At 35.6% G+C, this 10388-nt stretch overlaps 1 pseudogene; it reads right to left on the reverse strand.

The window, feature by feature from the left end:
* Positions 1-8204: 8204 nt before the first annotated feature.
* Positions 8205-9317, reverse strand: LOC112742770 (plasma membrane ATPase-like; annotated as a pseudogene).
* Between the last annotated feature and the right edge of the window lie 1071 nt (positions 9318-10388).

Consider the following 10388-nt stretch of genomic DNA (forward strand, 5'->3'; position numbering starts at 1 on the left):
ATCTATTAGTCGAATGACTGGTTGCTTGGTAAAATTTACAATAAGGTTTCCCTTTCAAATCTTTCATCGAAAGTAAAGTTATACCCTCAGGCAGAATTAATTGTTTATCTTTAAGCAACACATAAAAAATCTGATCAGATTTTGAAATATCAAAACTATACTTTTTGCCACTTTTCAGTTTTGATTCATTCGACTTTTCATTACTAGGAAGATTTTAAAGTAAAGAGCAAACATATGGAGGGCCCTTCTTAAGTTCAGCCAAATCGACTTCTGCCTCGAAATCGAGTTCCTCCTCTGAGGACTCCATAGTTATATAAGCAACTTTTTCTTTTCGAGTAAAAGGTTTACTCTTTGATCTTTGCTCACTCCTATATTTCTCCTTCTCCTTTTTCATGAGTTCGGTCTGCCGAACCTTTTCAGGCAAATGGGCCAAATCGGGGATATGCACATTAAGCAACTTTCGGCGCATATAAAACCCCATCCCCATAATTACTATTTTCACAACTTTATTCTCAAGTAATGAAACATAGCATCTACTTCTAGCATTTTTGAAACGTATCATATAATCATCAATGGTTTCACCATCTTCACATTTCAAAGCAACCAGATCGGTAACTGCCACATTCATTTTCCCTCGATAAAATTGAGCATGAAAAGCAGTTTCTAACTGATTCCATGTCGTTATCGAATTTGGCCTAAGATTTGAAAACCAAGTAAACGCATTCTTCGTTAACGAAGAAGGAAAAAACTTCATTTTCAAATTCTCATCATTAGCTAAATTTCCAATCTCAACCAAATATCGAGCGACATGTTCAGTGGTCGACTCTCCAACTTCTCTTGCAAACTTTGTGATTATTTTTGCATTAAAAGAATATGGCCGATTAGCTACCACAAAAAGAGTCGTAAAATTATCGCTAATCTGACGCAAAATATAATTTGTGACGGATTAGCTACCATTTAGCAACTAATGCTTTCGTCGCTAATTACAAGTCACAGATCAGTGAGGCAAACATAGCAGTCGCTAATTCATCGAAAAGTTTTTTAGCTACCGAATAGATAATCGTAAATTCATCCCTAAAGTAAAAGCTAATTCCATAGAAGAAATAGACTAAACGGTAGTCACTAATTAGCGACAAACTCTACTGCAGCAGGCTCATCGCTAAATGCAAGCTAACTTCGTAGACAAAATGGAATGCTTAGTTGATGCTAATTAGCGAGAAATTTTTCTGTACCTAAGTCGTCGCAAATTGTTCTCTAATATGATCGCAAATCTATCACATTTTATAGCAAATCTATAGCTAATCTTTTAAAAATCCTTAATCAAATTTGTAGGAATTTTGTCGCTAAACCAAAGCTATTCTAAATGAGAAAGTAGAGTTATGAAATAGTCACCAATTTGCTAGGGAATAATGTGTAGTCAATTAGTTGCAATACTATCACAAAATGTCATTGCAAATTCCTTTTAAACTAGTAACAAATCGATAGATATCTCATATATGTTTCAGTCACAATAAAGTCTTTAATTTGTCACCATCATCAACAGCGAATATGTCGCTAATTTTTCTAGAATATTAGTTAGAATGTCAATTTCATCAGTATACTAAAACAAACCTCATTTTTTTTTTTTAATCATTGAACTAAAAGATTATAATGCATACAAATATAATTAGTTCATCAAAATTATACACGTTTAAAAAAATTCAACCCATGTTTAAAGAAATTAGGTATTGAAGCTTAACCTAATAATAACCAAGCCTTAGGATTGATCAAATGCTTATTCTATCTATTCAATAGCTCTAAAAAACGTGACTTAATTAGTAAACTAATAAAGAGAAAAGCTAAATTACAATATCATGTAAAAGTAAGTATTCACTCACTTATTTAGATATGTTTTAATTTGGCTACATAAATGTGATCCTACTTCTATAAATTCATTATACATTATACATCTTGTAAGACCCAAGACTTTTGAAAAGTCCTATTTTAAACTAATCTCAAATTATATATATTTATTTATAGTTTTAATTTCAGAAATTATTTTTATTGAAAAATAATTAAAGGCAATTAATTAGATTTGAAGTAAATTAAGGTTTTTATCTAAACTATATTCCTAAGTATTATTTTCCTATTTATGATTTAAAGTTCTAGAAATTTGAAAATAATGGGGTTTGGCTATTTAAATTAGAATTTTGTCTAATTTTATAATTATTGATATAAAATTGGTAGTTATGAAATAATAAGAATTTTATATGATTGGATTTTAGATAATTTAATTTATATCATTTAATACTTTAAGTTAAAGATAAAGAAAATTAATTATATTATCATGAATTTTCAATTAGAATAATTTATTGAGAAAATCAATTAGTATTTTTATACCACAAATAATATTTTAAAATAATTTTAGAGATTTAATTAGATTTCAAAATTTATACTCCATGCCTCAATTTTATTATAATTACTTTACTATAATTTAAATCCAAAATCTTAATTTTATACACATACCCTAATCCCAATTAAATTACAATTTTCCCTTACTCCTAATGAAACCCTAGCCGCCATTAGCCTTCACCAACAGCAGCTGAAACCCCCCCTTTTGTCTAACCAAAATACGCACCCATCAGAAAAAAAAAAAGAGAAAGAAAGGGGAAGAAGGAAGGGGACCGAGGAAGGAAGGAGAGGGGGGGAGAAGAGTGAGGCGGCGCGGTGGGTGTCACTGCCACCGTTGCCGCCGCTGCTGACAGAGGAGAGAGGAGATCTGAGAGAGAAGGAGAGTGTCGCGAGGGAGCCGCTGCGTCGCGTCGCCGTTTGCGCCAGTGCCGAGGAGGACCGCGCGAGGAGGAGGCGCCACCGTCGCTGTCTTCATCGCGTGTGGAGTCGCCATTGCCGACAAGCCCAGCCGCCGCCTGGTTGTGTCGCCGCCATGAAGACCTCGCCGACGTCTTCCCCTTCGCAGATTGTCGCCGTCTTTGGAGCAGAGCAAAAGAGATCTCACGGTGGAGGAAACAGGGTGGCGCCGCCGTGCAGCGAGAAGCTACCGCCGCCGCAAAGTTACCACCGCCGTTGCGCGCTCCGTCACCGCTACTGCTGGGGCTGCGCCGCTGTGACCGAGCTTCTGCCGCTCGAAACCCGCCGCCACTGCCACTAGAAATCGCCACCGAGGCCTAAGTCAGTTTGGTAAGCTCTGATCTTGCCTCAGATATTCTTTTCTGTTAAGTTGCTTCTACCGTGAGTTGTTACTGAGGTTGTTTGCATCGGATTATACCGTCACTGCTGCTGCAGGACCATCAGAGCTTCCGGCCGTTATTAGAGCTGTTGTCCGGTCAATTTTGAAGCTGCTACTGTGTCGTTCTATTCTATTTATCATGGTAAGATTATGCTGTTCCGTTCTTGTTTATCGCAATACTCCATTATCGATCATGTTCTAATATCCCTCAATATCCGTCCCGCGTTAATTCTAAATTATGTCAGATATGTGGTTGTTGTTGTGATCCCTGCGGTTGATTGGGAATTTCTGCGGTTGCTGCCGATTAACATGAGAATAAGGATTTAATGGGTTTAATTATGCAACTTGCGACTAATTGAGGTAGGGGTTTTTCTTAAATCTATTTTACATTACAGGGTTGTTATAAATCGATATTAACACGTAAAATACATTTTTGTGATTTCGTGAGTCTTATGAACTGAATTGAGTTGTTTTGGTTGAATGAGATCATTAGTTTGATTTGATATTAAACCCGATTTGATATTGGAATTTGATTTTAAAATAAACTTGGAAAAGACTTGATATTTGAAAACGGGTTATTTATTGAGAATGATTTGCTATTTTAGAAATGATTCGAAAAGTGTTTGAAGGGATGGTTTGGTTTGAAACTGTTTGAGAAGACCGAGAATTCTTAACTATTGATTGATGGTGTTGGTTGAAGTCGGTTTAAATTGTGATTTATAGGATTGGTTGATTGAATTCTGGATTTTGTATTTTCCTTGGGTTGAGTACTGTTGTTATGATAATGGTTGTTATAAGTGATTTGACTGATTAACAGGTGTTTGGTTTGGTTTGGTTGGGACCCGAACAGGGTGGCAGAATCCGAGTTTTAGAGGAGATGCTGCCGAAATTTTATAAATTTAGAAGTTTTGTTTGAAGTAATTGTTTAAAAAGATTTAGTTCTTAAACATTATTTGTTTCGGATTGATTTATTTGAAAAAGAAAGAATTATGTTTTGAATTGAGATTGTTGATTAACGGAAAGAAGGATGATGAGGATTGATTTGAAATATGATTTTTGAATGAATTTGGAAATGGGATATGGATTGACGAATGATGATGATATTGAGAATGGCTTAGATATTGATGAATGATGAATGAATTATTTATGTGGCTTATGAATTTGAAATATCTGAGATACGAGGTTCCCTGGATTAAGTGCCGTGGCTTGCCACCACGTGTACCAGGTTGAAAACTCGATACTCTGTTGACCCTACGACGTAAGTGTGTGACCGGGCACTATATAAATTCCCGGGAATGTTACCCCCATTGAGTAATATTGATTATTTGAGAAAAAGCTATGCATAGACTCTTGGTAATGCACGTCGGGGGACAGTCTAAGTACAATTCAGACTTGTCGGGTTGGCTGGATAACCGACAGATGAGCCTCATCAGCCATAGGACAGGCATGCATCATATGCATTTGTATGCTTTGCTTGAGTTTGAACTTGTTTTGGTTTGCCTAATTGCTAAACTGTTCGTAACTGTTACTTGAACTATTTGCTGTAACTGCTGCCTACTTGTGCTTTCCTTGTCTGCTTTGCCTGTGTTTGTCCTGGCGTGCTACATTTGAGATTGAACTTTGGTGCTGAATTAATGATTGTGTTGTTTGATTGCGTGGTTGGTTTCTGATTGAGATTTTCTTATAAGAAAGGAAATGTTTCGGATTTCTGAAAGATTAAACATTGTTTCTTTGAAAAGGTTTTGAACGATTACCTATTGGTTTTTTAAAAGATTCATAAGGCAATGATAATCACTGAGCTTGAAAATAGTTTTCCTAATAAATATCTTCTTATGACAACTTTGAAACTCTATGGTGAGACCGTGTGGTTAGGTTCTCACCCCCTACAGCTTTACCCTTTTCAGGAACCAAATGAAGAGGCATTAAGGAGAGTTATACTGCGTTTGGTTTATATGTTGTTGTATTAATTAGATTATTTTCTTCCCTCGTCTTTGTTATTACGAATTTGTAAGAGGGATAGGAGTTGTATGTTTTATATGTATATTATATTATGAGTTATTATGTAAGGAGTTTTGTATATGAATCTATGCCTGCTTGTATTTTTCTTAAGATAAAGTATTTATTTCCGGTTTTCAAAGAAATCAGCGATACAGTGTCGAGTCACAGGCTCCTATTTTAGTATTTAGTATGTAAAGTAGTCGTAATACTTCTTCCTATCAGAGTGGCGCAGCCGGAAGCGTGACTTCTGATAGTGAGGGTGTTACACATCTAAGTTCCTCATTGCACATTAAAATTTTTAAAAAACTGAAAAATACAAATAAACAACACCTAAAGCTTGGTAATTGATACAGTGAGATAAATGTATTAAGTCACATGCTTCTTCAAAACTATAAGTATCTATATTAGTATCTATGTTTGCAAACATAGTTGGTTGATTTGCTTAGATCCTGGGCAAGGTAGAAATATTATTATATGAGAAGAACCATCTATTTTAGTAAACCTGGAGGCATGAACAAGAAAATGAAAAGAAGATAAGCCTATGCATTAGGTGAATTATTTTTCAAGGAATAGTGCAAGTAAATATATTCCACGTTCAACATGAAGTATATCATAATGAGTTTTTTTTAGCCTAATGTGTAATGATTTACTTACCAATATAGAAGTGCATGTGCTTACCATTTGGACCTGCATAATGAAGCAGCCAATTTTCAATAATTCTCATCAACAAAACAAAACATGTCATCACAAGACAAAAGAAAATGAATTAAAAATGGCAGATAAAAAGCATGGCATCAATACATAAGACTTAACATTGACAAAGAGACATACACATGACATGAAGCAAAGGAAGTAGAAGCATAGTACCGTGAAGGTGTTATCCTATTTTATTATTAGATCTACCATGATGTTGGGCATAAAATTTCAATGTGTTCATTGCAGTCTTTAAGGAGATGTTTGGCAGCTTTCAAAATCTACATAACTATGTACAATAAAACAGAACCGGTGATGTAAGAAAAATGAATGCTTTTCTTCGTCATACAGTTTGGTTTCACACATGAAAATTAATTGAAAATTACAAAAAGAAATATTTATCAGCATTGTGTGTGTGTATTGGTGTACGAAATTGTGATCCTTAACAACGGTGCTAAAAACTTGGTGCTCGGAACGTAATTCACACACTTTGTCACAACTTCGCAGAACTAACTAGCAAGTGCATTGGGTCGTCCAAGTAATAAACCTTACGTGAGTAAGGGTCGATCCCACGGAGATTGTTGGCTTGAAGCAAGCTATGGTCACCTTGTAAATCTTAGTCAGGCAGATTCAAATGGTTATAGAGTTTTAATAATTAAAAGATAAATAAAACGTAAAATAAAGATAGAGATACTTATGTAAGTAATTGGTGAGAATTTCAGATAAGCGTATAGAGATGCTTTCGTTCCTCCTAAACCTCTGTTTTTCTGCTGTCTTCATCCAATCATTCCCACTCCTTTCTATGGCAAGCTTTGTGTAGGGCATCACCGTTGTCAATGGCTACTTTCCATCCTCTCAGTGAAAATGGTCCAAGATGCGCTGTCACCACACGGCTATTCATCTGTCGGTTCTCGATCATACTGGAATAGGATTCAGTAATCCTTTTGCGTCTGTCACTACGCCCAGCACTCGCGAGTTTGAAGCTCGTCACATCCATCCTTTCCCAGATCCTACTCGGAATACCACAGACAAGGTTTAGACTTTCCAGATCTCAGGAATGGCCGCCAATAGTTCTAGCCTATACCACGAAGACTCTGATCTCACGATCAGAAGGCTAAGAGATACACATTCAAGCTTGTTTGCATGTAGAACGGAAGTGTTTGTCAGGCACGCGTTCATAAGTGAGAATGATGATAAGCGTCACATAATCATCACATTCATCATATTCTTGTGTGCGAATGAATATCTTAGAGAAGAAATAGGCTTGAATTGAATAGAAAAACAGTAGTACTTTGCATTAATTCATGAGGAACAGCAGAGCTCCACACCTTAATCTATGGTGTGTAGAAACTCTACCGTTGAAAATACATAAGAACAAGGTCCAGGCCTGGCCGAATGGCCAGCCTCCCCAAATGGCATATGAATTCAAAATTAAGGGAAAAAGGACCCCCAGTACAATAGTAAAGAGTTCTATTTATGCTAAACTAGTTACTAGGGTTACAAAAATAGGTAAATGATGCAGAAATCCACTTCCGGGCCCACTTGGTGTGTGCTTGGGCTGAGCATTGCAGCTTTCACATGTAGAAGTCTTTCTTGGAGTTGAACGCCAGTTTACAACCTGTTTCTGGCGTTTAACTCTGCTTTGCAACCTGTTTCTGGTGTTTAACTCCAGAATAGGGCAGAAAACTGGCGTTGAACGCCAGTTTGCATCATCTAAACTCGATCAAAGTATGAACTATTATATATTGCTGGAAAGTCCTGGATGTCTACTTTCCAACACAATTGAGAGCGCGCCATTTGGACTCCTGTAGCTCCAGAAAATCCACTTTGAGTGCAGGGAGGTCAGAATCCAACAGCATCTGCAGTCCTTCTTCAACCTCTGAATCTGATTTTTGCTCAAGTCCCTCAATTTTAGACAAAAAATACCTGAAATTACAGAAAAACACACAAACTCATAGTAAAGTCCAGAAATGTGATTTTTATTTAAAAACTAATAAAAATATATTAAAAACTAACTAAATCATACTAAAAACTATGTAAAAACAATGCCAAAAAAACGTATAAATTATCTGCTTATATATATATATATATATATATATATATATATATATATATATATATATTACCGTTCATCCAATTTTGTTGGGGCTAAAATGGTACGTAGTTCAATATGGCTGATTTTCATGAACCATTTTGTTGTTTTTGATGCCATGATGACGTTTGAGGATGCATTCTCTAATGAATTGTGCTCCATGTTACCCACCTTAAAGGTTAAAGCTAAGGAAGGTCAACAAATTAAAACCTTTATACAGTTAGAAATTAAATTACAATATGCATCTTGCAACACCTAAATACCGAAGTCCATGCTCAGCAAACTTATTAATCACTTCATGAACCTTCTTCCTGACATCCTCTTTGCAGTTGCAAAGGGTTATGATCTAAATAAAAAGAAAAAAAAAAAGCATTGGTCATCCTTATAACCATCATAAGAAGGTGCCAATGAAACAGGTTTTTACCTTCTCCGGAGCCCCTTTTCTCACACGGGGCCAATTTCCATCAGAATCAATGTAAGTTAGAGCAATCCTCTTGTCTACAGGATTGAATGGAAGAAAATGGACCCCCTGATTCCAGCTTGAGCCTGGTCAATCAAAACATTAAAATTATGAGTTAAATCAAAATATTTTATCTGTATCCTTCTTGTCCTAAAGAGAGTGGTTTTACTATATTTACCTCCTTTGGATCAGCAAGCATCCCAACAATTGCAGCACCTATAGCAACCTAATTTTCGTCATAGAGGCCCTTGCAGTAAGAAGGATAACATACTCCTTCTCAACACCCTTAGCAAATACCTCAATCAAGATTCTATCAACACTGAGCTTATTCAAGGTTAAGGTTACAGTTTTGTCACTGTAGAGGAGATCCATCCCAGCCATTTCCTCAATAGTCGTCATACGTTTCGAGCAATTGAGCAAATGCAGAAGTTACCAATTACTGTAAGCACTTTCTGGAAGTGTCCAACTTGGTTAGCGCTGTCCACCAAGTGAGCCGCTTTACCAAAGAAGGCATGTACACCAGTGGCAATCACAACTGCTTCTATCTCACCCTTCTTGACTGTTGATCCAGAAAATATTTCATCAGTTGGATTCTTGGTCACTAGAAGAGATTCTCTTATTAAAGCAGACTGATCAACACTTAGAGGATTGCCCTCGAGAAGACAAGCATCAGCCGGAATGATATCTCCTAATTTAATGTTGATTATGTCTCCTGGTACTAAAATTGCAGCATCTTGTTCACTCCAATGGCCATCTCTTAAAACATGCAATAGAAAAAACATAACTTGCACTGAACAAATGACGAAGTAACAATAACTAATTGACCATTCAATTAGATCTAAAATCATTTTAGATTTTGACAAAGAAAATAAGAAATATTTTAAAATTAAAAGTAAAATTTTCATAAGGTTTCAATTTGTTAAGCAAGCATATGTAATTAGATGCGCCAAAAGCAAACAACTTCATCTCATGCACCCAACTAAAGAAAACAAAAACTTTGTATGCAATTCAATTTACTAACCATAGAATAACTAAGTTTGCAATACAGTTCACCTTACTTATCAATCCTTAGTATGAATAACTATAATACCTGAAGAACATGACGCAGCAAACAGTGCAATATTGTTTATGCTTGAGGAAAGGGCTCAAAACATGGAAATTCTGAACCAACTGAAAATGACATTTTCTGAGAAATACCAACTACTACACCAGCATTTGGAAGAAATCCTAGAAGGTATACTTCATGATCAAACTCTAGCTCTGGATCCAACTAAAATATTGAGTCCCAAATCAGCAAATTTAACTGATTCCAGAATAAAGGAATGGTTGAATTTTTTCAATGGCTAGAAGAATTGTTTATCTTGATAGTAAATATATCTAGCAAATATATTTAAGTTGATGAGAGCATCTTTCAATAAACATAAGCAGAAAGAAACAGAACAGAACAACACAACTTCCTAACCAAGTGAATAGCAGTGATCAGAATACCAGTGAAGATAAAGTAAATTAAAATCAAGAACAAAAACAATAGCAGGAGCAGGAGCAATTAGCCAGCCACATTATAGTGTCAGCTTCATATCCATTGCTTTATTCTCCTCGATCATTTGTGGAGGAATACACTTTCCACCTCCTCCCATTACTCTCTACTAAACAAACAAGAAGGTGAAATCAAATGTTGTTCAGTAATAATCAAGTACAAATCAGAAGTTCAGACCACAGAACAATAATTAGAAATATTATAACAACAATAATCTAAAAAATCAACAATAATCACAACAACTAAAATAAGAACAAATAAGGAGAAAACAAATGGAGAAACCTTATAATAACAATAATCAAAACAACAAATTCACCTTATAATAAAAAGTTCAGAACAAACAACCAGAGGAATAATCAGTTTACTGGTAATCAGAATTCAA

Source organism: Arachis hypogaea, chromosome 14, assembly GCF_003086295.3.
Source record: "Arachis hypogaea cultivar Tifrunner chromosome 14, arahy.Tifrunner.gnm2.J5K5, whole genome shotgun sequence".
NCBI classification, from domain to species: domain Eukaryota; kingdom Viridiplantae; phylum Streptophyta; class Magnoliopsida; order Fabales; family Fabaceae; genus Arachis; species Arachis hypogaea.